Source organism: Phyllobates terribilis, unplaced genomic scaffold (genome assembly GCF_046119375.1).
Source record: "Phyllobates terribilis strain yellow unplaced genomic scaffold, ASM4611937v1 Scaffold_2__4_contigs__length_985480577, whole genome shotgun sequence".
In the NCBI taxonomy this organism is placed as follows: Eukaryota; Metazoa; Chordata; class Amphibia; order Anura; family Dendrobatidae; genus Phyllobates; species Phyllobates terribilis.
The window spans coordinates 483,425,982-483,449,532 of record NW_027362762.1 but is presented as its reverse complement, the minus strand read 5'-3'; the positions used below and the strand labels follow the sequence as shown (position 1 = coordinate 483,449,532).

Below are 23,551 nucleotides of genomic sequence, written 5' to 3'. Positions count from 1 at the left end.
TTTATTCTGGACTCTATTGTCACATATACCAACCAATATATAGACATTATAAAGGACAAGTTCATCTGCAACAGAACCATCAAGGCCACAGATGAAATAGAACTGCGTGCTTTTTTTGGATTATTATACCTTGCAGGAGCTTATAGGGCAAATAGACAAAGTTTGGAGGAACTTTGGAGTAAAGATGGGGATGGAGTTGAAAAATTTGGCCTTGTTATGTCCATAAACAGATTCAAGCTTCTAATTCGTTGCCTTCGGTTTGACGACAGAACTACCCGAACCGAACGTAAAACACATGACCGACTTGCTCCAATTCGTGATATATTCCAAAAATTAGTTGAAAACTGTAAAAAAAGCTATTGCCCTGCGGAGAATCTCACTATTGACGAAATGCTCCCTGGTTTTCGTGGTAAATGTGCCTTTCGTCAATATATTCCATCAAAGCCTAACAAATATGGAATAAAAATGTATGCCCTTGTTGATGCCAGTAAGACCTACACTTACAACCTGGAAGTTTATGCAGGAAAACAACCAGACGATCCTTACTGTGTCAGCAACAAACCCAGTGATGTTGTAAAAAGACTGGCTGAGCCCTTATTTGGATCGGGTCGCAATATAACAGCTGACAATTGGTTTTCAAATTGTGATCTGATTGATTATCTGAAAATGCAGAAGCTTTCATATGTCGGAACTGTAAGAAAAAATAAAAAAGAATTGCCTACACAGTTTGTAAGTGTGAAAGGGAGACAACAGTACAGCAGTATGTTTGCATTCCATAATGGAAAGGTTTTGGTTTCCTATGTACCACAAGCAAAAAAAATTGTACTTCTTCTATCAACACTTCATGATGATGATGCCATCGATCCTGGGACTGAGGCACAAAAAAACCCGGAGATAATTACATTTTATAATGCAACCAAAGGGGGTGTTGATACAGCTGATCAGATGTGCTCAACTTTCAACGTCAGCAGAAACACCAAACGCTGGCCAATGGTCATATTTTTTGCTATGTTGAATTTGGGTGGTATAAATTCACAAGTCATTTACCTTGAAAACAAGCTTGAACCACTCCGTAGACGATTCTATCTGAAAAAAATGGCCCATGAACTAGTGCTTGGAGAGCTACGCAGGAGAAGTATGAAAACAATCGGTATCCCCTCTCGCCTTCAAGTTCAGCTCAAAAGATTCCGCCCAGAAGATGATAGTGAAAATTCACCACCTGCACCACCTCCCAAAAGAAGGAGATGCACCACCTGCACCACGGAAAGCGGAATCAGAAGGCTTTCTAATTATGAATGTCACAAATGTCATAATGCAATCTGCGTGACACATGCAAAAATGATGTGTAATTCTTGCTCTTTGCTCTGCAATTGTAATTTTTCTGATTGAATATGTGTTTTATAGTACTTAAGGTACCTTAAAATTAAGTTTGTTTCCATAAATTTTCTTTGTAGAGTTTTTTGACAGAGTCGAACTGGGGACTATTTGGCGGGAGTTTTGAAAGGTTTGTATTTCAGAGTTATTAGTTTTATGTTAAGTAAATGTTTTTTTTTGCACTTGATTATGTGTAGTCTCTTTTATTACATCCCTATGAAGGTCACTGATCACTTTTAGAGCACTGAAATTGCAAACATTAGATATTATAGGTATTTTTCTAGCCTGCGCCTGACAGTCACATTGTATGTGAACTCGTTAGAACCGATATTGTATGTGACGGAGGGTTAAGTATGAGTAGATCCAATATAGGGCCAAGTCTGTGATGCCAAGAAATGAGAGAGGCTGTAGTAAGAGGGAATGGTCCACTGTGTCAAAGGCAGATGACAGGTGCAGGAGGAGGAGGACAGAGTAGTGTCGCCTGGATTTGGCGGTTAGTATTTCGTTGGTGACTTTAGTCAGTGCAGTTTCAGTAGAATGGTGCGGTCGGAAACCATATTTTAGGCGGTCGAAGAAGGAGCAGGAGAAGAGGTGGGAGGACAGTTCAGAATGGACGTGTTGTTCCAGTAGTTTTGAGGCATAGGGGAGAAGTGATATGGGGCGATAGCTAGTCAGAGAGGATGGGTCAAGGGAGGGCTTTTTGAGGATGGGTGCGATCGAGGCATGTTTGAAGCATGAGGGGAAGACACCAGTTGTTAGAGACAGGTTGAAGAGGTGGGTTAGAGTTGGGATGAAGACTGTAGTAAGGTTAGGGATGAGGTGGGATGGGATAGGGTCAAGTTCACAGGTGGTCAGGTGTGACTTGGAGAGTAAGGAGGAAAGTTGATCTTCCGTAATGATAGAGAAGCTAGTTTTGGAGGAGGAGGATTAAGTAGATATGAGAAGGGGCTGTGGGGACTTTAGGCAAAAGTTTTGTCTGATGGTATCAATCTTCTGCTTGAAGAATGAGGCAAAGTCCTCAGCTGAGATGAGATTATTCACCAAAAAATGCAGCAAAATTGCAACAAAAACGCAGGGTTGTGTTTTTTCCAGCATTTTTGCACTTTCTCATTGCTTTCTATGGTGAAGAAACGCTGCAAAAACGCTGAAAGAAGTGACATGCTGCAGATTTTTAAAAAAAGCAGCAGTTTTCCAATTCAGTCGGGAAAAAAAGCGTGTGCATGAGATTTCTGAAATCTCATAGCTTTTGCTGGTACTGTAACACAGCAAAAATACTCAGCAAAAACGCAACGTGTGAACATTGCCTTAGAGTAGTAAAATGTTAAACAATTTACTGACGCCATAGAGAAAGATAATACGGACTCATCATAGGGAAAGCTCCCAAATATAGATACACATTATCAACAAAAGGAGCCATTAATCCCCAATATAAAATAAATATATGAGAAAAATGTAATATTAAAAAATATCAATTTTATTACAACTTATTCAAATAAAATTAGTAGTGATGAGCGAGCATGCTCGCTACTGCTCGGTGCTCGCTCGAGCATCTTACTGCTCGAGATGCTCGGCGCTCGCCGAGTATTTCCGGGTTGCTCGGGCAGGAACTCGGGTCCCCTCCCTGCATGTTTGGCGCTCTTTAGAGAGCCAATGAACATGCAGGGATTGCCTGCCATGCACTGTAATGCTGTAGCCATGTTGGTTGAGGGCATTACAGTGATTGGCTGGCCGCACAGCGTCATCAGGTCTATATCAGACCTGGCGCCGCCATGCTCGTCACAGTCACTCCGGATCAGACAGGGTAGGGAGAGCTGCTGCTGCATTAGGGAGAGATTTGATTGTATATTAGGTAGTGTAGGGAGAAAAACCATACATTACACATATCCATCCAGGCAGGGTGTATGGGCAGGTCGTGTATATAGCAGACTGCAGTGCATATAGCACAAGAGGCTCCATTCCAATTCTGTCTTCTGCTGCTGTTAGATATTTCTATACAAAGGCCCAGGTCTCAGGGGCCAGGAATACTTTTCTTTGGATCTTAATCCTCATTATTTGCTTAAAAAGCAATCCAGAGAGCACCATTTTTTCTGCGCCATTTGCTTGTTGGCACTGCAGAATACAGCCAGGTCCTTTCCATATTAGAGCGCTAGAAATCCAGCTATTTAAAACTGTGTTTTCTCCATCAAATGGATCACATATACGTTGTCAGAAAATACTGCCATTTCTGGCCTCCATTAAAAATTTCCTTTAGTGTGTCATTGAAGCAATTCACTGCAGTTTGCTGTTCAAACTACTTACCTACAGGCCAGGTATTTAAAACTCTGCTTTCTCTATCACACGGATCACATATAAGTTCGCTCCAAACTCAGTCATTTGTAGTGAGCGTGGAAGATACTGTCCTCCATTTAAAATGGGCAAGGCACGTGGCAAGGGACGGGGAACTGGACGTGATGGTATGATGCATGCAGAGGGAGAGGACAAAGCCGTGGGCAAGCTGAAATTGTGCCACAACAAACACCCACATCTTCTCGCCTGACCTTCCTGTCCAAATTTCTAGGGGACCGCAGGACACCACTATTGAACCCAGAGCAGTGTCAAAAGGTTGTTGGTTGGATAGCGGATAATGCTTCCAGTCACTTAGCCACCACAACTTCACCCTGTCTTCCACACGGTCAAGTCTCAGTAGCCGTGAGTCTGGACCGCATATTCCTCACCATGATCCTCCTTCCTCCCACCATGCCGAGTACCCAGAGACAACTGATCCCACACTTGGACACTCTGAAGAGCTGTTCACTTTTCCATTTATAGATTCGGGCCTCTCGCCTGGTCCACTTGAAGCGGGGCAAGAGGAGATTGTGTGTAGCGATGCCCAAATATTTGAGCAGCCACGGTCACACGAAGGCGACGGTTGTAAAGTGTCACAAGAGGTGGACGATGATGAGACACAATTGCCAGAAAGTCAGGAGGAGGACCAAGGTACGGAAGTGGAAGACGAGGTGGTGGATGATATAGTAACTGACCCAGGAGGACATGCAGAGCGAGGACAGCAGCACACAGGGGGAGGGAGGCAGAGCACCCCAACAGGCAGGAAGAAGCAGTGTGGTGGCCGCAGACAGAAGGCAGGCAACCGTTCCCCGTAACACCAACACGAAGGAAGTTGCCAGTACAACTGTTAGGTCTTCCCAAGTATGGTTGTTTTTTAAAGACTCTGCCGATAACCCGAAAAAGGCCATTTGCACCACCTGCCAGGCCAGCATCAGCAGGGGTGGCAAAACGACCAGCCTGACCACCACCAGCATGATCAGGCACATGGCAGCAAAGCACCTGACTTTGTGGGCCGAACCCCAGGGTCCAGGAACAGTGTCTGAGGGTGGCACCACTGCTTCTTCCGCTGTTGTGCATGCAAGCCAATCCTCTGTCCATGGTGCATGGGAAGACTCCTCCTGCCCTGCACATGTCGTTGCACACTCTCAAGTAGCAGCATCAGGAAGCACGTCCATGTCGTTGTCCCAGCGCAGCGTTCAGTTGTCCATACCCCAGTCCTTGGAACGCAAGTGCAAATATGCAGCCAACGCCCCACAGGCCACAATGCTAACTTCTCACATTTCACGACTGCTTGCGCTTGAAATGTTGCCTTTTAGGCTCGTGGAGACGGAAGCATTCCACAACCTGATGGCTGCGGCTGTCCCTCGGTACTCGGTCCCCAGCAGCCACTATTTCTCCCAGTGTGCCATCCCCGCATTACACAAGCACGTGTCCCAAAACATTAGCCGTGCTCTCAACAACGCAGTTACCGGTAAAGTCCACCTAACCACGGAAATGTGGACAAGTGCTTGTGGGCAGGGACGGTACATCTCGCTGACGGCACACTGGGTTAACATAGTCGAAGCTGGGACCCAGTCGGACCTTGGGACGGAACACATCCTCCCGACGCCAAGGATTGCGAGCCCTAGGTCAATCAGGGTTGCCCCCATGGTCTACAGCTCCTGCACCTCATCCTCCTCAGCCTCCTCCTCCTCTTCAGCCTCCATCTCCGAAATGACCACATCAGTCACAAGCTGGAAGCACTGCAGCACTGTCTCGGCCAAGCGGCAACAGGCTGTGTTGAAGCGAATATGATTAGTTGAAAAACCGCACAATGCTGGAGAGTTGTGGACAGCGCTGAAAGAGCAGGCAAATCTGTGGCTCACACCGCTGAACCTACAGCCAGGCATGGTAGTGTGTGACAATGGCCGGAACCTGGTGGCGGCTCTGAGGCGAGGCGAGCTCACACACGTACCATGCCTGGCCCATGTGCTTAACCTCGTGGTTCAGCGATTTCTCAAATCCTACCCGGAGTTGCCGGATCTGCTTGTTAAAGTACGCCGCCTGTGTGCCCATTTTAGAAAGTCAGCTACAGCTTCCGCCGCCCTTGCAGTGTTTCAGCAGCGTTTGCAGCTTCCGGCTCACAGACTGGTGTGTGATGTCCCCACGCGTTGGAACTCTACACTGCAGATGTTGGGAAGGATTTGTGAGCAGAAGAGGGCAGTTGTTGAGTACCAGCATCAACAAGGCCATCGGTATTCAGTTCAGACTCCACACATAAGACCTCAGGAGTGGACATGGATGTCAGACATATGTACCATCCTCCAAAACTTTGAGGACTCCACCAAGATGGTGAGAGCGATGACGCCATAATTAGTGTCACCATCCCACTTCTCTGTCTTCTGAAACTCTCTCTGCTCACAATCAAAGAGGATGCATTGCAGGCGGAGCACGATGAGATGGAGCAAGGAACCATACAGAGTGATTACACACAGCCAAGCCTCACGTCATCCCAACGTGGATTGGGTGACAATGAGGAAGAGGAGGAGGAGGAGGAAGGACAGGAGCTAGTTTCAAGCACTATACCTGCACAGCTGTCATACCGTCTGTTCAGCGTGTATGGCCAGAGGACAGAGAGGAGGAGGAGGAGGAGAGCATGGTCAGTCATCCTCTTGGTGAGGACATGGAAGTCTTGCCTGTTAGTAGTCTGGCACGCATGGCTGAGTTTATGTTACGCTGCCTTTCCCATGACCCTCGCGTTCTCAAAATTTTGGGTGACAGTCATTACTGGCTGGTGACACTTCTAGACCCACGCTACAAGGAGAACTTTATATCTCTTATTCCTGAGGCGGACAGGTCTACAAAAATGGGGCAGTACCAGAAGGCCCTTGTTGCGGAACTATTAAAAATATTCCCATCTGAAAACGCTGGTGGCAGAGGGCACACTTCGTTGGACAACCAAGGAGTACAGGCGAGAGAGACACAACTTCAATCAAGCAGAGGCAGGGGAACACTGTCAAAGTTCTGGGAGAATTTTCTCAGACCCTCCCATCGCACAGGTCCTGAGGCGCGATGTACTCTCACAAGGAGTGCAAAGTTTGGGAAGATGCTGAGGGAGTACCTTCCTGACCATACCAACGTCCACCGTGATTCCTCTGTGCCTTATAATTATTGGGTATCCAAGCTGGATACGTGGAATGAACTGGCTCTCTATGCCTTGGAGGTCCTGGCCTGCCCTGCCGCCAGCATTTTATCAGAGCGGGTTTTTAGTGCCGCTGGTGGAATTATAACTGATAAGCGCATCCACCTGTCAACTGAAAATGCTGACAGGCTGACTCTTATAAAAATGAACAAGGGCTGGAATGGGCCAGACTTCTCAACACCCCAGAATGATAGCAGCGTAACATAAACTCAAATCCAGTGTCTTTTCTTGGGAGGTGTATTCCCATGCACCTTTTCACACCCACACATAGGTATGCGCTTCCTGATTTTGTCTATTTGCTCTTGTCCTCCTCCTTCTCCTCATCCTCCACCACCATATCACCAGGGTGACCGTGGTCCGTGATGCAACACACACATAATTTTTTGAAAGGGTGTTTATGATGCCCGTAAAAAAAATTTTTATACAGTATGTTCATGTATACCCCCCCAGGGGTAAATGTTTGTCAGCCCATACACTTAGTGCATGGGCATTACAAGTATAGGAGGCCCGCTCCTTTCTAATGGGAACATTTTTTTATGAGGCCCTCCTCCACGTCTCTTCCAAGGGGCATTGAAGTGCCTCCAAATTTTTGGCAGCCCTTGCATTCACTGCATAGGCCAACACTATGGGAGACGCTCTCCTTTCTAATGGGAACTTGTTGTTACTGTGGCCCTGCTCTGTGTGTCTTTAAATTCTTAGTGGCGTTTTTCCTAAAATTGGTCAGCCGTTGGACTCACTGCATACCCTATAACTGTATAGCAGACCCTCTCCTTTCTAATGGGAACATGTCGTACCTTGTTACTGTGGCCCTGCGCCGTGTGTCTTTAAATTCTTAGTGGGGTTTTTCCTAAAATTGGTCAGCTGTTGGACTCACTGCATACTCTATAACTGTATAGCAGACCCTCTCCTTTCTAATGGGAACATGTCGTACCTTGTTACTGTGGCCCTGCTCTGTGTGTCTTTAAATTCTTAGTGTGGTTTTTCCCAAATTTTGGCAGCCCTTGCAGTCACAGCATGGGCATTACCACTATAGGAGACCCGCTCCTTTATAATGGGAACATTTTTTTTACTGAGACCCTCCTCTATGTCTCTTCAAAGGGGTATTGGGTTGAGTCCAAATTTTTGGCAGCCCTTGTAGTCACTGGATACGCAATAACAGTATAGGAGACCCACTTGTTAATAATGGGAACAACAAAGCATAGCCGGCTGATGGCTCTCTAACAATAGCGAGGGCCGACTGCTGGCCTTTTAAGAATAGTAAGGGCCGTCTGATGTCCCTGTAAAAATAGGCTTTATGACTTTCAGACTCCCTCCATCATAAATAAAAAAGGATGTGTCTGATGATGTGTCACACACCACATTGCCAGATAAGGTTGTAAAATGTTAAAATGACATTTCCCGGTGAATGCATTTGTCTTAAAAAATAACGTAAAAAAACCAAAACAATAGGATCTTTCTTTAGTATAAAAAACAGCGTCACCAATATAACCTCAATGTAATCAAATTGTTCAGCTCATGTACCTCCTCCTCCATCTCCGAAATGACCTGGCTGCTTTTTTAATGTGGATCGGCCATGCTTATGCATGTTATTTCTCAAAACGCATTACAGATCAGGCCATTGTCCAACTCTGTATTCAAGAAATTAAATGCGCAAAAAAAGATGTGTGTGTGTCAAAGCACCACCGACAAGTGCGAGTTGATGTTGGACGGGCTGCCATTGCTTCTGCAACAAGCTCAATTACAGGACTTCCTGGGAGAAACGACACGCAGGGTACATACGGTTTCCCTCTATGCCAGTCCTTTCACCGAGCTAAATACAACTCTCAGCAAAAAAAGTTGTGAACTGGCTCCGTACCGTCCCTGGCCACATTCACCTGTCCACGTGTTTGTGGTTAAGCGGTCCTTCCCAGTAAGTGCACTGGGGAGGGCACAGGTAATGTTGTGAGACCCGTGCTTGTGGAAGGCGGAGGAGATACCGGAAAATATAGTGGCGGCTGGGGACCGAGTATTGACACCCAGTCGCCGCCGGCATGAGGGTGTGAAAAGCTTCCACCTCCACGAGCCTAAAAGGCCACATTTCAAGTGCAAGCAGCTGTCAAAAATTTGGCAGTATAGTATTGCAGCCTGTGGGTGGGTGGGTGGCTGCCTGCATACTTGCGCTTGCATTCCAAGGAATAGGATAGGGACAACTGAACGCTGCAGTGGGACAAGGACGTGGACGGTGATTGTTGCAAGTCTGCAACGATAGGTGCATGGTGGGAGGCATCTTCGCATGCGCCAAGGATCACTTATGATGGGCACACTTTTAGGCAGTGACCTGGGAGTCAGAGATGCTTTCAGGGGTCTTCCCCATGCTGTTCCCATGTCTTTTCAGCATTGTATATATGTGTCTGGTGATGTGTCACACACCACATGGCCAGATAAGGTTGTAAAATGTTAAAATGACATTTCCTGGTGAATGCATTTGTCTTGGTTGAAAGCAATTCAAAAGTGCAAAAACGCATCAAAAACACTACGTGTGAACATAGCCCAAGTTACGGAGGAGTATTTTTGTTTTTGGTCATTTATTTTGCCTTATATACAAGTCATTACCCTGGAAAGGATGTTCCTTAACATATTTCCCAGGAAAATCCATTTTGGTTTCGTTTTTCTATGTTTTATTGTGAGTCCGTAAAAGTGGCGTAATACTCTGACCACGTTGCTGACAGCAGTGATCTGGGAGTCAGAGATGCTTCCAGGGGTCTTCCCCATGCTGTTCCCATGTCATTTGAGCACTGTTCCCATCGATTTGGGCAATTTTTAGGCCCTGCAGACCGCCGGGGTGAGCCGCCTGAAAAATGCTCAAGTTTCCCATAGACTTACATTGGGCTCGTTACTCAGGTCGAGCACCCGAGTATTCCAATTTGCTCGACCCGAGCAATGAGTACCCGAGCATTTTAGTGCTCGCTCATCACTAAAAATTAGTAGTCATAGTTATACAAACATGGATAATTTTAGGGTGAAGACACAAAATGTAACAAAACGAACAGGGCACATATCAATCATATAAGCAAAAAAGTGTAGTAAGACCATGTAAATATGCAATGTAATGTCAGGACAACGCTAACCCAAAAGTACTTGGAGTTCTAATATCCCCTTATTTAAATATTCATATAAATGCTACCTAATCCTAGGAGTGCAAGTTTCAGAGGTAACAATGTTAGCAGAGTCCTGACTAATTCAAATAGAAAATAAAGTGGCACAGTGCATAATTGTGCAACCTATTTGCAATCGGCAAACATGAAGATACAAATTATAGTTAATATAGCATTTGGCCAAATGTGCCGATTCCACAGAACCAGGCCACCACTTGTGTATGGGGACAATTCCAATTCCTTGCCTTTCAGATGATGTCTAAGAAGAGAAGGATCAGGACAACTGAAATTTCAAAGGTTACTGGTAGCGTCTCTCTCCCTATTGAAAATACATGAAAGTTCAGCTGAACTGAGTGCTTATGTATAAGGGGAAATCAGGAAAGCTAGCGGTCTGCCAGACAAATGTTCGGCCAACAGCTATTTCAGATGTAAGGCCAGCTTTAGGTTTTCAAGAGTGGACAGTTGAACTATAGAAAGTCATAGATGTCATTATTCATATACAGGGCCGGCTCCATGTTTTTCTGGGCCCCGGGTGAAAGAGTCTCAGTGGGCCCCTTTGACACATACCACGATTCATGATGCACAGAAACCGCAGAGAAATATATATATAGTACAATGTCAAGATTTCACTTCTTACATTACATGAGTGATATTCCACAACAGCTCAGAAACCGGCGAATCGCTCCACACAGTATACTGGCCCCCATAAAATGCTCCATACGGAATACTTGCCCCCATATAATGCTCCATACGGAATACTGCCCCCCATATAACGCTCCATACAGAATACTGGCCCCCATATAACTCTCCGTACAGAATACTGGCTCCCATAAAACGCTCCATACAGGATACCGGCCCCCATATAACGTACCGTACAGGATACTGGTCCCCTTATAACGCTCCATACAGGATACTCGCCCCCATATAATGCTCCATGCAGGCTGTTCCCCCCACATAATGCCCTATGCAGGCTGTTCCCCCTTATAATGCCCCATGCAGGATGTCACCCACCATATAATGCCCCATGCAGGATGTCACCCCCCATATAATGCCCCATGCAGGATGTCACTCCCCCCCATATAATTCCCCATGCAGGATATCACTTCTCCCCCCCATATAATGCTCCATGCAGGATGTCACCCCCCATATAATGCCCCATGCAGGATGTCACCCCCCATATAATGCCCCATGCAGGATGTCACTTCTCCCCCCCATATAATGCCCTATGCAGGATGTCCCTTTCCCCCCCATATAATGCCCCATGCAGGATGTCCCTTCCCCCCCATATAATGCCCCTTGCAGGATGTCACTCCCCCCCATATAATTCCCCATGCAGGATATCACTTCCCCCCCCCATATAATGCTCCATGCAGGATGTCACCCCCCATATAATGCCCCATGCAGGATGTCACCCCTCATATAATGCCCCATGCAGGATGTCACTTCTCCCCCCCATATAATGCCCTATGCAGGATGTCCCTTTCCCCCTCATATAATGCCACATGCAGGATGTCCCTTTCCCCCCATATAATGCCCCATGCAGGATGTCACTCCCCCCCAATATAATGCCCCATGCAGGATGTCACTCCCCCCCAATATAATGCCCCATGCAGGATGTCCCTTCCCCCCCCAGATAATGCCCCATGCAGGATGTCACCCCCCCATATAATGCCCCATGCAGGATGTCACCCCCCATATAATGCCCCATGCAGAATGTCACCGCCCCATATAATGCCCCATGCAGGATGTCACCCCCCCATATAATGCCCCATGCCTCCATACATTAAAAAAAAAAAATCAAATACTCACCTCACTCCTCCTCACCTGCTGCCGCTGCTCAGGTCCAGACTCCAGCGTCACTGGCGTCTTCCCGCTCTGCGCTGCCTGTGACGGCTCAGGGGAGGGCGCAGTGGAAAGATGTCACCGCACCCTCTGACCTGAGACGTCACAGGGAGCGCACAGCAGGAAGACAGCGGATCTGCGGAAGCACGGGGAGAGGTAAGTATCCGGCTGCCGGGGCCCTGAGAAAGCAGGGAAGAAGGGCGGGCGCTGGCACCGTTCTCCTCCGCCCATAGCCCGGCGGGGTGCCCGACCGCGAGTGGGCCCTCCTGTTCATATAGAAAGGGTCTTTAGACATGATGGGTGTAGCGCTGTATCCCCTTCTAATTTAGGCCTGCTCAGCAGCGTTCCCAACAACCCAACCTTCTGCTATATCATTAGAACCTATGGCTGAATGTATGCTTCTAATCTTCTTTGTGGAAATACTAATACTAATACTAAACAGTCTGAAAGCTCTGAAATGTAAGACCTGAACCTTTAAGAACAGACGGGTGGTACTAACCTCTGAAATCAGCTTTTAATTTTAACTTTATTTTTAGTTTAGTGGTTTAGGAACTGCTTCCAACATAACCAGTGGAAAAAAAGAAACTGGCAGAGAGAAGAAATAACTACTGTGCTTACTTATCTGCATGTGCCAGATCTGCCTACACAGGAAGATTTAAACTGTTCGTACACATTAGATAAATGTTGGTTGATCTCGCTATTCCTCTCGGAGTGGTCGGCCATCTAATGTACTGTATATAGTGGTCTTCCAATTCTCCCCTGACCTTAAACTTTTGTTATCAAGGGGGATACGCCGTTGTCAGAGGAGTCTGGCAGAACCGTATTCCACTTTCCCTATCACTGATACGTGCATGCACGTCCTACCAGGTCATTATGTGTATGTCCATTTGTCCAAATGCTATATAAATATATTGGTCGTATTCTTATATTGTTTATGCACTATACCTCCTGTAATTCTACAGTTAAAAGTGTTCTATTCATCAGAAGGTTACTTTATGGACTGTAAGGAACCTTATAGACAGTAACTCTTAAAGTGGACCCCAAATGCTTTAAAATACCTAAAATAACAAGGCGAGTGGGTACTCACCTTCCCTGTGCCCAGCGCCGACTGCTCGGGTGTCTGTATTATGGCTGCAGCAGTGACGTAACGTCGTCAGTGCTCATCAGTGCTGTAGCCAATAACTGAGCTCAGTGGCTTGTGCCATCTACACACCCGAGCAGCGTTGGGGAGCCAGGGCTGGACACAGGGAAGGTCACTACCTGCTCGGTTTATTTTTTTAGGTATTTTAGACATTCTGGGGTCCACATTCCTGAAAGTGAAAAACCCCTTTAATAAATGATTAATACATATATGATGCATTTGCACAGCTCACTGTCAGATGTTGTGTAACATGTCTAAGTGCTAAATACATCAGCTACTGCACAAATATAGCTGATAGTTTGCTACTCTGTATCAGTCTGGGGTCCAGGCTCTAGATCAGAGAGCATCACCTGAACTGGGTACAATTGTAGTCACTATGTATGGATGAATGGAAACAAAAGTGGTCATATATTCACTGACAGCAAATTAATATCTTGAAAAGGGCGAGGAAGTAAAACATTAAGTATATTAAAAAATGATCGATATTTTCATTATACAGTGATTACTAATAGAAAGTTCTACATCATTTCATTATACAATTAAGCTTTATTAGCACTCAACCAGGAAACCAGTAACATATAGTATCCACCTAGCAATTAGCATGTATGAATCTAGGACTAGTTTCCTATAAAAACAAACATTCCCAACACTCATGTCTAGTAAAATGTGCACATAATAAATATACTGGCAATAGTATCACAGCCAAAACGAGCAAGGAGTGAGAAGTGACAGCCAGGACATGAGTCAAATAAAGGACTATTCTTGGAAATAAGGAGATTTCTGAAAATACCAGGTATCTTAGGAGTGATACTTAGTGCACATTTGTGCAGTGTACAGAGTATAAATGTACCTTACCTTACTGGAGTCTTCCGCTCTCAATGGAGTCTTTGACTGAACTTGTGGGTGTGCTACAAGTTCTTTCCTTTCACAGCCTTTGCCTCCTCCTCCAGGCCACAATGATTTTGGAGAAGGCAAAGCTGGTTAGTCCACCTCCATCTCCGGTTACACATGCATACTGGGCCTATTATCATTCAAGTATCTATGGAGGATGGCATCAGCAAGGAACGAAGGAGTCAGTACCATTGTGTATTTTTATTTAACTTGTTTAGATAGCACCATTAATTTCTACAGCTTCTTATAGACATTGTCATTGCTGTCCTCATTGAGGCTCACAAGCTAAACTCCCTATTAGTGTTGATCGAGCACTAAAATGCTCGGGTGCTCGAAGCTCGGGCCGAGCTCACCGTGATACTCGAGTGCTCGACCCAAGCAACGAGCCCAATGTTAGTCTATGGGAGACCCGAGCATTTTTGCGGCGGCACCCCCGGCAGTGTTTTAAAAGCCTAACAAGTGCCCAAAACGATAGTGACAGTGCTCAAATGACATGGGGACAGCATGGGGATCGCCCAGGATGCATTTCTGACCCCCAGGTCACTGCTGTCAACAACGTGGTCAAAGGTATTAAGCCACTTTTAAGGGCTCACAATAAAACGTTCAAAAACTAAACTGAAACTGCTTTCCTGTGAAATATGTTAAGGAAGTTCCTTTCCAGGGTAAAGAAGACTTGTGTATAAGGTAAAATAAATAACCCCCCCCAAAAAAATACTCCTCCACAACTTGGGCTATGTTCACAAGTAGCATTTTTTATGCGTTTTTGCACTTTTGTATTGCTTTCAACAGTGACAAATGAATTCACCGGGAAATGTCATTTTAACACTTTACAACCTTGCCTGGCCATGTGCTGTGTGACACATGCGTACAGTGCTGAAAAGACATGGGAACAGCATGGGGAAGACCCCTGGAAGCATCTCTGACACCCAGGTCACTGCCTAAAAGTGTGCCCATCAGAAGTCATCCTTACCGCATCAGAAGATGCAGACTTGCAACTATCCCCGTGCAAGTTCTTGTCCCAGGGCAGTGTTCAATTGTACCTCCCCCATTCCTTGCAATGCAAGCGCAAATATGCAGCCAACCACCAACCCACCCCCAGGCTGCAATACCATACTGCTAGCTTGCACTTGAAATTGAGCCTTTTAGTTTGGAGGAGGCCGAAGCTGGCCACTACCTCATGGCTGCTTCGGCAGCGAGGTATCCATACTCAGTCCCCAGCCGCCCCTATTTGTCCCGGTGTGCCTTATACATAAGATTAAGCGCGTATACCAAAACATTACCTGTGCCCTCCCCAGTGCATTAAGTGGGAAGGACAGCCTATTCCGCTGTAGTGTGTGCATGCCAAACCCCTGTTCATGGTACATGCGAAGATGCCTCCCACCCTGCACCTGTCGTTGCAGACTTGCAACTATCCCCGTTCAAGTCCTTGTCCCAGGGCAGTGTTCAATTGTACCTCTCCCATTCCTTGCAATGCAAGCGCAAGTATGCAGCCTGCCACTCACCCACCCCCAGGCTGCAATACCATACTGCTTGCTTGCTTGCACTTGAAATTGGGCCTTTTAGGCATGTGGAGGCGGAATCTGGCCACCACATCATGGCTGCATTGGCGGCCTGGAATCCATACTCAGTCCCCAGCCGCCCGGCGGCCGGGTGTCCACACTCGGTCCCCAGCCGCCAGTGGGCGGCCGGGTGTCCATACTCAGTCCCCAGCCGCCCCGCGGCCGGGTGTCCACACACGATCCCCAGCCGCCTGGAGGCAGCAGGGTGTCCATAAACGGTACCCAGCCGCCCCTATTTCTCCTTGGAACATCCCCCACACACTTTTCTGAGCCCGGCCTGCTTTAGGGCAGCATTGGACGAGCACACCAGAGAACCAGACTCCTCCGGTGGGCCCTGGCTTCTCCATCAGGAGAGTTAAGAGTGCCAAGGTGAGGACCATGATGATGATGATACAAGTTAGCATCTGCTTTGTTTTCTTGGAATGCAAGCTCATGTATGTAGTAGCGGCTAGGCCTGAGGTGGTCAGCGTTTTGGCGCATATCCTACCTCCTCCGAGGATTGCTGGATGTTTTCCTGCTACTATTCCAGTTCTATGACTCCCGTTAAAACAAAGCTTCTGGTGATAAATGATGGATGAGGTAGTGGCAAAGGAGAAAGAGCAGGAGGAACAGGGACCATTCAAATCAATATCAGGCCAGTCAACCACATATGTCTTGTAGGATATGTTTCTGTAACAAAAGGAGCGGTTCGGCTACACAGTTATAGGGCATACAGTGAGTGCAATGCCTACCAAAAATTTTGAGGCACTCCAATGCCCCTTGGAAATGACATGGAGGTCAGAGGGCCTTAACTAAACCGTTTTTTCCATTTATAGCAACTGGGTCTCCTGTACACTGTTAGCCTAAGCAGTGAATGGAAGGCTTTCCAAAAATTATGAGGAACTGCAATGCACCTTCTACCCATTATTGGGGAGCGGGTCTCCCTTAGTTTTCGCCTTTGCATTGAAAAGCAAAAGCTGACTAAAATTAGGAGGAAATGCAATGCCCGTTGGAAGAGTCGTGGAGGTTAGAGGTAATTAAAAACAACATTTCAATGCCCCTTGGAAGAGCTGTGGAGTTCAGAGTGGCTTAAGAAGACGCTTTTAATGCCCATTTGAAGAGACGTGGAGGTCGCAGTAGCTTAACAAGACGGTTTTAATGCCCCTCGGAAAAGACGTGGAGGTCCCAGTAGCTTAACAAGACGGTTTGAATGCCCCTTGGAAGAGACGTGGAGGTCACAGTAGCTTAAGAAGACACTTTTAATGCCCCTCGGAAAAGTGGTGGAGGTCGCAGTAGCTTAACAAGACGGTTTTAATGCCCCTCGGAAAAGTGGTGGAGGTCGCAGTAGCTTAACAAGACGGTTTTAATGCCCCTCGGAAAAGAAGTGGAGGTCCCAGTAGCTTAACAAGATGGTTTGAATTCCCCTTGGAACAGATGTGGAGGTCACAGTAGCTTAACAAGACGCTTTTAATGTCCCTTACAAGAGCCATACAGTACAGCATCTTAAAAATATTATTCCCACTATTGGGGAGTGGGTCTCCCATAGTATTTGCTTATGCCTTCCAAGAAAAAGCTTCCAAAAATTAAGATGGAGCAACTTGCAATGCCCCTTACAAGAGCCATGCAGTACAGCATATTACCAACATTATTCCCATTATTGGGGAGTGGGTCTCCCATAGTATTTGCTTATGCTTTCCAAGCAAAAGCTTCCAAAAATTAAGACGGTGCAACTTGCAATGCCCCTTACAAGAGACATGCAGTACAGCATATTACAAACATTATTCCCATTATTGGGGAGTGGGTCTCCCATAGTATTTGTTTATGCCTTCCAAGCAAAAGCTTCCAAAAATTAGGATGGAGCAACTTGCAATGCCCCTTACAAGAGCCATGCAGTACAGCATATTACAAACATAAGTACCATTATTGGGGAGTGGGTCTCCCATAGTATTTGCTTATGCCTTCCAAGCAAAAGCTTCCAAAAATAAAGACAGAGCAACTTGCAATGCCCCTTACAAGAGCCATGCAGTACAGCATATTACAAACATTATTCCCATTAATGGGGAGTGGGTCTCCCATAGTATTTGGTTATGCATTCCAAGCAAAAGCTTCCAAAAATTAGGACGGAGCAACTTGCAATGCCCGTTCGAAGACTCGTGGAGGTCCCAGTAGCTTAACAAGACAGTTTTAATGCCCCTTACAAGAGACGTGGAGGTCAGAGTGGTATAACAAGATGCTTTTAATGCCCCTTACAAGAGACGTAGAGGTCAGAGTGGTATAACAAGACGCTTTTAATGCCCCTTACAAGAGACGTGGAGGTCAGAGTGGTATAACAAGACGCTTTTCATGCCCCTTACAAGAGACGTGGAGGTCAGAGTGGTATAACAAGATGCTTTTAATGCCCGTGAGAAGAGACGTGGAGGTCAGAGTGGTATAACAAGATGGTTTTAATGCCCCTTACAAGAGACGTGGAGGTGAGAGTGGTATAGCAAGACGGTTTTAATGCCCCTTACAAGAGATGTGGAGGTCAGAGTGGTATAACAAGACGCTTTTAATGCCCCTTACAAGAGACGTGGAGGTCAGAGTGGTATAACAAGACTCTTTTAATGCCACCTACAAGAGACGTGGAGGTCAGAGTGGTATAACAAGAAGCTTTTAATGCCCCTTACAAGAGATGTGGAGGTCAGAGTGGTATAACAAGACGCTTTTAATGCCCGTCAGAAGAGACGTGGAGGTCAGAGTGGTATAGCAAGACGTGTTTAATGCCCCTTACAAGAGACGTGGAGGTCAGAGTGGTATAACAAGACGCTTTTAATGCCCCTTACAAGAGACGTGGAGGTCAGAGTGGTATAACAAGACGGTTTTAATGCCCGTCAGAAGAGACGTGGATGTCAGAGTGGTATAACAAGACGGTTTTAATGCCCCTTACAAGAGACGTGCAGGTCAGAGTGGTATAACAAGACGGTTTTAATGCCCCTTACAAGAGACGTGGAGGTCAGAGTGGTATAACAAGACGCTTTTAATGCCCCTTACAAGAGACGTGGAGGTCAGAGTGGTATAACAAGACGCTTTTAATGCCCGTCAGAAGAGACGTGGAGGTCAGAGTGGTATAACAAGATGGCTTTAATGCCCCTTACAAGAGACGTGGAGGTCAGAGTGGTATATCAAGATGCTTTTAATGCCCCTTACAAGAGACGTGGAGGTCAGAGTGGTATAACAAGACGCTTTTAATACCCGTCAGAAGAGACGTGGAGGTCAGAGTGGTATAACAAGACGGTTTTAATGCCCCTTCCAAGAGACGTGGAGGTCAGAGTGGTATAACAAGATGCTTTTAATGCCCCTTACAAGAGATGTGGAGGTCAGAGTGGTATAACAAGACGCTTTTAATGCCCGTCAGAAGAGACATGGAGGTCAGAGTGGTATAACAAGACGGTTTTAATGCCCCTTACAAGAGACGTGGAGGTCAGAGTGGTATAACAAGACGGTTTAATGCCCCTTACAAGAGACGTGGAGGTCAGAGTGGAATAACAAGACGGTTTTAATGCCCCTTACAAGAGACGTGGAGGTCAGAGTGGTATAACAAGACGCTTTTAATGCCCCTTACAAGAGACGTGGAGGTCAGAGTGGTATAACAAGAAGCTTTTAATGCCCCTTACAAGAGACGTGGAGGTCAGAGTGGTTGTAACAAGACGCTTTTAATGCCCGTCAGAAGAGACGTGGAGGTCAGAGTGGTATAACAAGACGCTTTTAATGCCCCTTTCAAGAGATGTATAGGTCAGAGTGGTATAACAAGAGGCTTTTAATGCCCCTTACAACTAATGTAGAGGTCAGAGTGGTATAACAAGACGCTTTTAATGCCCCTTACAAGAGATGTGGAGATCAGAGAGGTATAACAAGATGCTTTTAATGCCCGTCAGAAGAGACGTGGAGGTCAGAGTGGTATAACAAGATGGTTTTAATGCCCCTTACAAGAGACATGGAGGTCAGAGTGGTATAACAAGATGGTTTTAATGCCCCTTACAAGAGACGTGGAGGTCAGAGTGGTATAACAAGACGCTTTCAATGCCCCTTACAAGAGACGTGGAGGTCAGAGTGGTATAACAAGACACTTTTAATGCCCGTCAGAAGAGACGTGGAGGTCAGAGTGGTATAACAAGACGCTTTTAATGCCCGTCAGAAGAGACGTGGAGGTCAGAGTGGTATAACAAGACGCTTTTAATGCCCGTCAGAAGAGACGTGGAGGTCAGAGTGGTATAACAAGACGCTTTTAATGCCCCTTACAAGAGACGTGGAGGTCAGAGTGGTATAACAAGATGCTTTTAATGCCCCTTACAAGAGATGTGGAGGTCAGAGTGGTATAACAAGACGCTTTTAATGCCCGTCAGAAGAGACGTGGAGGTCAGAGTGGTATAACAAGACGGTTTTAATGCCCCTTACAAGAGACATGGAGGTCAGAGTGGTATAACAAGACGGTTTTAATGCCCCTTACAAGAGACGTGGAGGTCAGAGTGGTATAACAAGACGCTTTCAATGCCCCTTACAAGAGACGTGGAGGTCAGAATGGTATAACAAGACACTTTTAATGCCCGTCAGAAGAGACGTGGAGGTCAGAGTGGTATAAGAAGACGGTTTAATGCCCCTTACAAGAGACGTGGAGGTCAGAGTGGTATGACAAGACGGTTTTAATGCCCCTTACAAGAGACGTGGAGGTCAGAGTGGTATAACAAGACGGTTTTAATGCCCCTTACAATAGACGTGGAGGTCAGAGTGGTACAACAAGACGCTTTGAATGCCCTTACAAGAGATGTGGAGGTCAGAGTGGTATAACAAGAGGCTTTTAATGCCCCTTACAAGAGATGTGGAGGTCAGAGTGGTATAACTAGACGCTTTTAATGCCCCTTACAAGAGATGTGGAGATCAGAGTGGTATAACAAGTCGCTTCTAATGCCCATCAGAAGAGACGTGGAGGTCAGAGTGGTATAACAAGACAGTTTTAATGCCCCTTACAAGAGACGTGGAGGTCAGTGGTATAACAAGATGGTTTTAATGCCCCTTACAAGAGACGTGGAGGTCAGAGTGGTATAACAAGACAGTTTTAATGCCCCTTACAAGAGACGTGGAGGTCAGAGTGGTATAACAAGACGGTTTTAATGCCCCTTACAAGAGACGTGGAGGTCAGAGTGGTATAACAAGACGGTTTTAATGCCACTTACAAGAGACATGGAGGTCAGAGTGGTATAACAAGACGCTTTTAATGCCCCTTACAAGAGACGTGTAGGTCAGAGTGGTATAACAAGACGCTTTTAATGCCCGTCAGAAGAGACGTGGAGGTCAGAGTGGTATAACAAGATGGCTTTAATGCCCCTTACAAGAGACGTGGAGGTCAGAGTGGTATAACAAGATGCTTTTAATGCCCCTTACAAGAGATGTGGAGGTCAGAGCGGTATAACAAGACGCTTTTAATGGCCGTCAGAAGAGACGTGGAGGTCAGAGTGGTATAACAAGACGGTTTTAATGCCCCTTCCAAGAGACGTGGAGGTCAGAGTGGTATAACAAGATGCTTTTAATGCCCCTTACAAGAAATGTGGAGGTCAGAGTGGTATAACAAGACGCTTTTAATGCCCATCAGAAGAGACGTGGAGGTCAGAGTGGTATAACAAGACGGTTTTAATGCCCCTTACAAGAGACGTGGAGGTCAGAGTGGTATAACAAGACTGTTTAATGCCCCTTACAAGAGACGTGGAAGTCAGAGTGGTATAACAAGACGGTTTTAATGCCCCTTACAAGAGACGTGGAGGTCAGAGTGGTATAACAAGATGCTTTTAATGCCCGTCAGAAGAGACGTGGAGGTCAGAGTAGTATAACAAGATGGCTTTAATGCCCCTTACAATAGACGTGGAGGTCAGAGTGGTATAACAAGACGCTTTTAATGCCCGTCAGAAGAGACGTGGAGGTCAGAGTGGTATAACAATACGCTTTTAATGCCCCTTACAAGAGACGTGGAGGTCAGAGTGGTATAACAAGATGCTTTTAATGCCCCTTACAAGAGATGTGGAGGTCAGAGTGGTATAACAAGACGCTTTTAATGCCCGTCAGAAGAGACGTGGAGGTCAGAGTGGTATAACAAGACGGTTTTAATGCCCCTTACAAGAGACATGGAGGTCAGAGTGGTATAACAAGATGGTTTTAATGCCCCTTACAAGAGACGTGGAGGTCAGAGTGGTATAACAAGACGCTTTCAATGCCCCTTACAAGAGACGTGGAGGTCAGAATGGTATAACAAGACACTTTTAATTCCCGTCAGAAGAGACGTGGAGGTCAGAGTGGTATAACAAGATGGCTTTAATGCCCCTTAAGAGAGACGTGGAGGTCAGAGTGGTATAACAAGATGCTTTTAATGCCCCTTACAAGAGACGTGGAGGTCAGAGTGGTATAACAAGACGCTTTTAATGCCCGTCAGAAGAGACGTGGAGGTCAGAGTGGTATAACAAGACGCTTTTAATGCCCCTTACAAGAGATGTGGAGGTCAGAGTGGTATAACAAGAAGCTTTTAATGCCCGTCAGAAGAGACGTGGAGGTCAGAGTGATATAACAAGACGGTTTTAATGCCCCTTACAAGAGACGTGGAGGTCAGAGTGGTATAACAAGACGGTTTAATGCCCGTTACAAGAGACGTGGAGGTCAGAGTGGTATAACAAGACGGTTTTAATGCCCCTTACAAGAGACGTGGAGGTCAGAGTGGTATAACAAGACGCTTTTAATGCCCCTTACAAGAGACGTGGAGGTCAGAGTGGTATAACAAGACGCTTTTAATGCCCCTTACAAGAGATGTGGAGGTCAGAGTGGTATAACAAGAGGCTTTTAATGCCCCTTACAAGAGATGTGGAGGTCAGAGTGGTATAACAAGAGGCTTTTAATGCCCCTTACAAGAGACGTGTAGGTCAGAGTGGTATAACAAGACGCTTTTAATGCCCGTCAGAAGAGACGTGGAGGTCAGAGTGGTATAACAAGATGGCTTTAATGCCCCTTACAAGAGACGTGGAGGTCAGAGTGGTATAACAAGATGCTTTTAATGCCCCTTACAAGAGATGTGGAGGTCAGAGCGGTATAACAAGACGCTTTTAATGGCCGTCAGAAGAGACGTGGAGGTCAGAGTGGTATAACAAGACGGTTTTAATGCCCCTTCCAAGAGACGTGGAGGTCAGAGTGGTATAACAAGATGCTTTTAATGCCCCTTACAAGAAATGTGGAGGTCAGAGTGGTATAACAAGACGCTTTTAATGCCCATCAGAAGAGACGTGGAGGTCAGAGTGGTATAACAAGACGGTTTTAATGCCCCTTACAAGAGACGTGGAGGTCAGAGTGGTATAACAAGACTGTTTAATGCCCCTTACAAGAGACGTGGAAGTCAGAGTGGTATAACAAGACGGTTTTAATGCCCCTTACAAGAGACGTGGAGGTCAGAGTGGTATAACAAGATGCTTTTAATGCCCGTCAGAAGAGACGTGGAGGTCAGAGTAGTATAACAAGATGGCTTTAATGCCCCTTACAATAGACGTGGAGGTCAGAGTGGTATAACAAGACGCTTTTAATGCCCGTCAGAAGAGACGTGGAGGTCAGAGTGGTATAACAATACGCTTTTAATGCCCCTTACAAGAGACGTGGAGGTCAGAGTGGTATAACAAGATGCTTTTAATGCCCCTTACAAGAGATGTGGAGGTCAGAGTGGTATAACAAGACGCTTTTAATGCCCGTCAGAAGAGACGTGGAGGTCAGAGTGGTATAACAAGACGGTTTTAATGCCCCTTACAAGAGACATGGAGGTCAGAGTGGTATAACAAGACGGTTTTAATGCCCCTTACAAGAGACGTGGAGGTCAGAGTGGTATAACAAGACGCTTTCAATGCCCCTTACAAGAGACGTGGAGGTCAGAATGGTATAACAAGACACTTTTAATTCCCGTCAGAAGAGACGTGGAGGTCAGAGTGGTATAACAAGATGGCTTTAATGCCCCTTAAGAGAGACGTGGAGGTCAGAGTGGTATAACAAGATGCTTTTAATGCCCCTTACAAGAGACGTGGAGGTCAGAGTGGTATAACAAGACGCTTTTAATGCCCGTCAGAAGAGA

At 46.1% G+C, this 23,551-nt stretch overlaps 1 protein-coding gene across 2 annotated transcripts in view; it reads right to left on the bottom strand.

Annotated features, from left to right (window-relative positions):
• RHBDL2 (rhomboid like 2) overlaps positions 1-13,968 on the bottom strand; it is a 56,071-nt gene extending 42,103 nt beyond the window's left edge. Inside the window, exon 1 of one of the 2 annotated variants that reach the window (XM_073670590.1) lies at positions 13,853-13,968. The gene's annotated coding sequence lies outside the window, so the exon portion shown is untranslated. Of the gene's footprint in view, positions 1-12,943; positions 13,030-13,852 lie in introns of those variants that run through there. The other variant, XM_073670591.1, reaches the window with a different exon arrangement.
• Between the last annotated feature and the right edge of the window lie 9,583 nt (positions 13,969-23,551).